Source organism: Nannospalax galili, unplaced genomic scaffold (assembly GCF_000622305.1).
Source record: "Nannospalax galili isolate Female #2095 unplaced genomic scaffold, S.galili_v1.0 scaffold52, whole genome shotgun sequence".
NCBI classification, from domain to species: domain Eukaryota; kingdom Metazoa; phylum Chordata; class Mammalia; order Rodentia; family Spalacidae; genus Nannospalax; species Nannospalax galili.
The window spans coordinates 3,723,745-3,728,247 of record NW_008334003.1 but is presented as its reverse complement, the minus strand read 5'-3'; positions in this window follow the sequence as shown (position 1 = coordinate 3,728,247).

The following is a 4,503-nucleotide window of genomic DNA, read 5'->3' as shown; positions in this document are numbered from 1 at the left end:
GAGCTGAGGCCACTTTGCATCAGTATTTTTCCTTTAAGAATAATGCCACGAGTGACAAGGTAGAAAAAGGAAAGGAAATGTGCTCCACTGTTCCTGTTTACTGAGGGCTGACCTTGGGCTGCAGGGAGCAAGGACATAAATGACTCTTGTTGATGAAGACAAAAGATGTTTCTATTTATGTCTTAGTAGAGAATGACAAACTCACGATTGTGGTCATATTGCTCATAGGTGAGCATTCATGATATAGATAAAATAGAATATAAACTGGAAGGAGAGAAACCATTTTACATAGATTCTATGTAATACAAGCACTGTGCAGATCATAAGCTTCTTGATGACAAGAACAGAGTCTTATTTATTCAGTATCCTTAGTAATTACTGCAGATGAAGCATGTTAAACAACCCTACCCACTAATCTCAGAGAGGTTGAATGTTCACAGGCCTGTTGTAGTCCCAGTTTGCCTCTAATAAAAGGCAAATGATTATTACTTATGAATTACAGACCAATTAACATTCTGTGGCAGCAGAAGTCTAGTGTCCATAAATGCTGTGCTGAGCTTGTCGTACATTTGGCTGTGAAGGCAAAAGGGTACAGAAGGGAGCATAGTAAGAGAGTTTTCCTGGACGAGACATGCAAAAGCTAGCAGTATTCTGTGTCATACCTTGTCCTGCCACAGAGTTTGAAAGTGAAGTAAGAAGTCTGGATTCCCTTTCAAAAGTCAGTTGCTAAAGCACATTAAAAAAAAAAAATGCTTGTTTAGGCCCCTAAAAGCATCTGAGCTCTGCTATCCCAGGTTTATGATACAGCTGTTTTTAATGGCATTCCAATGAAAATCCACAGCAGCTATTGGGAAGATTGTTTCTCCTTCCTTAGGAGCAAGAAGTTGGGGGGATCTATACCTATCATTTTTCTACTGTTGATTAGAAACTCTTAAATTATTTTTACCTATATTTGTTAACAAGGTCTTGTTCTATACACTTCAGTTGGTTGGTTGGTTGGTTGGTTGGTTGGTCTTTTTGAGAAAGAGTCTCCCTTTAGTCCCAACTGTCCTGGAACTTGTTATGTAGACCAGGCTGGCCTTGAATTCACAGAGATCTGTCTGCCTCTGCCTCCAAGGTGCTGGGATTAAAGGTGTACACCAAACGATTATTAATACAGAAGACTATGAAATGGTAGTAAACATCTTCATTTCATTTCTACTCTCCAGCATTTGCACACTTCGCAATTCAGTAGCTTTGTTTTTGTATTTCATATCAATACATATCATAAAATACACATCACAAAATAAAGCAACCACGTGAGAATTACATGTTAATTTTGTAATCTGCTTTCTCATTTAAACCTTTCTTTACATATTAAATGTTTATGACCTATTTGAAGAGTCAGGGGGCCTCAGGAGCATTGTGTGTTCTGCCCAAGTTCACAGAAGCTGCAAGATTCGTGTCCAAATCTATTGCTTTTTAGAGACTTTCAGGGCCACACATCTCAACTCTCCTTCTTTGCTTTGTGGTTCTTTTTCTATTCTTTAACCTCTACAAATCACTCTTGGTCTTTATATAAAAACTGGCCTCAAACAATGAGATTTAATCCAAAGAGCTATTTCATATTAATTTTTGATTGAATTCCAATTGTGCAATTTAACAAAATTGACTTTCAAAGTACTAAAATTTACTTGCTTGCCACTGAATGCATCTTTTCATTTGGACAGACATAGACATTCTTCAAAGACAACATAGCTTTAGAAAGTTTGGGATCACTGACTCCATCTATGTAGGTGCCACTCAGCATGACACCACCTATCAGCAGTGAGTCATGCGGCTTTCCATAACCCATTCAGGTCAAATGGAAGCAGGGTTTCAGTTTGCCTGAAAATGACACTTTGACAAAACAAAAAGACAAAAGCACAAATCTCTTGCATAAAAGTAACAACAGAGGCCTACTTCAAATTTTTTGTCTGAGTTGCCTGTGCTATCACCAGAACTGAATTTTTTGTTGAGAAAAACTAACAAGACAATCACTAGAACATTGGTTCCCATCTATTAATACAATGAGGTTTTATTGCTTCCGTATTGTCAAATCAACTTCTCCATGCCTCGTCCTTCTTCACAGGAGAAAAATAATCTGGTATGACATTTCTCTCTAGGAGAAGGTAGTCAGAAATATTAGAAAAAATGGAATCTTTACAGAAAGATGTAAGTATAAAATATCTACAGAGCTCATTCATGCTGTACAAGTGATAATATACTTCCTAGTTTTCATTGTCATCTTCTCTGTGAACTACAAGGTTGTTGAAGAACTGTAGCATAGAAATAACGAATATGTATAAAACAAAATATTATTTTTAATATTATAAAACAATAATTAAAACTGCATATTAATATGAGAAAATTGTCCTATAACTGTGACCCTTAGTTCAATCATGAAATACAAAATCCAGAGGTACTCATTTTTTTTTTTAATTTTTATTGAGTTTTTTTACATTTCATACAACAGTTCTTAATCAAATTTAGGCCCCGGTGCCCCCATCCATACCCCCACATTCCCCCCACCAGACCTCATGCATTCTGCCATACACTAAGTCCTATCCAGTCAAGCACTTATATCCAGATGTTCTTCAGTGCAAATTCATTCACTGTAGTCTAGTCAGTCTATCTAGAGATCATAAGGCCTATTCTCCCTCACCCAGTGGTAATCAGTCTCCAATAGTTCCCAGATTAGGGCCACCTGCCACCCATTTTCCTCCTCACTCCACTCTGAACCCTTGTCTGATTAAGTTGGCATGGGTCCTGTGCTCCATACCACCATTACCACAAGTTCACATGTGCAAGCTTCCAGTGGCCTGAAAAAGTCTGCTTCCCTATGTTGATGAACCAACCCTGGCTCTTACAATCTTTCCACCCCCTCTTCTGAAAAGTCCCTGAGCTGTGTGTGGGTGGGTGAGGTTCAATGTAGGAGTCCTATCCAGGAACACATACTCTGGACTCTCTTGTTCTTTAAAAGTTGACCATTTATAATCTTCTGTGTGTATCACACTCTGTTGTATAAGAAAGCTTCACTGATGAGAACTGAAGGAGGCACTGGTTTTCTCTCTACCCCCATTCCACTATGTTCATAAGTCTTCGGTACAGAAATTCAACTGTAGATATGTCACCTAGGACTAGGCATCTCTCAGATATTTTCTCTGCACCTGGCCAGTTAGATTCTACAGTAGCGACCATCTGTTTCAAAAAGAAGCTTCTTTAATGAGTAGTGTATGGTATGCTTGTCTGTATATGTAAGGATCCATATTTAGTATGTGGTAAGAAATTCCATTTGTCTAGAGATTTGACAGAGACGGTTTTCTCTAGGATAGGACCTCTCCAGACATGTGTATCTGACTGTGTCTCTAGTGCCACCCATGAGTTCACACCCACTGAGAGGGCTTTAAGTTTATAGATAGCTGTTGATCACCCCCCAGATAACAGTGCCACTTTTGCACATAGAGGTAGCTTGCTGTGTCTGTCATTATGGTTCTTGGGCTTCAGAGCTGCATTGGACCACTGACTGATTCTTCTCTCGCAGCAGCTTGCATAGTATCCTCTATCACTGTGGCAGCTAAACTTCAGGTAGAAGCCCTCCAGATTGGTTCCTGCTCCATTGCTCCAGGTCCTGTGTCTGAAGTGTGTTCCGTCTTCAGCAATAGAGTCTTCTTGTCTTTCAGTTCTGGGAGATAACCAAGAACTCTGATAAAAGCCTGTATTATTTTGGGAGTCTCTTGGACCACTCTGACCCACCACTCGAGGGAAGGTCTCTCCTGTCTGGCACTGTGTTCCCTGCCTTACAGCCCCCAGGTATACACATGCACTGATGTTCAGACATGGTCTGTGCATTTCTCAGGAAGTTTTTTTGGGCAATACATTTCCCGTTGACTTCCTTAGTCCCCCAAGGTCCACTCATCTCTACTCTCTCTCCCCTCCATTTGACCTCCCTCCTCCCTCCCCCAGTCCAAGCAACCCCCATTATCCCCATCTTCCCCACCAATAACACCAGCCTCCCACCATCCCCCATCTCTTGAGTTCCCTCTTCCCCCACCGTGGCCCCTGCATGTCAAAATTCCATTAGTATACCTTCTTTTAAATTTCTAGAAACTCTCAGAGAATGGAGGTAGATTTTTAAAAATTTGTGAAATACATTTTTGTGGAATCTAGCTCTAAAATACCCATTTTTCTCATTTAAAAAGAACTGAAAACATAAGCTACCTTGCATGTAGTAATGCTCATTTGTAAATGCACACCATTAGAAAAGCAGCACAACTTCCTCTAGCTTCAGTTAATGCATCTCTTCTCCGTCAGCCTCAGCAAGAACACTGCTAACACAGTGTCTGCTCTTTGTTTAATAATAGATTCAACAAAGGAAGAATACACCCTAAAAGATTAATAAGAAGGAAATATCCAGGACCAAAAAAAAAAAAAAAAAAAAACAAAACAGCTGGGGGGCGGTTTTCATAACTTTTTTACACAAAA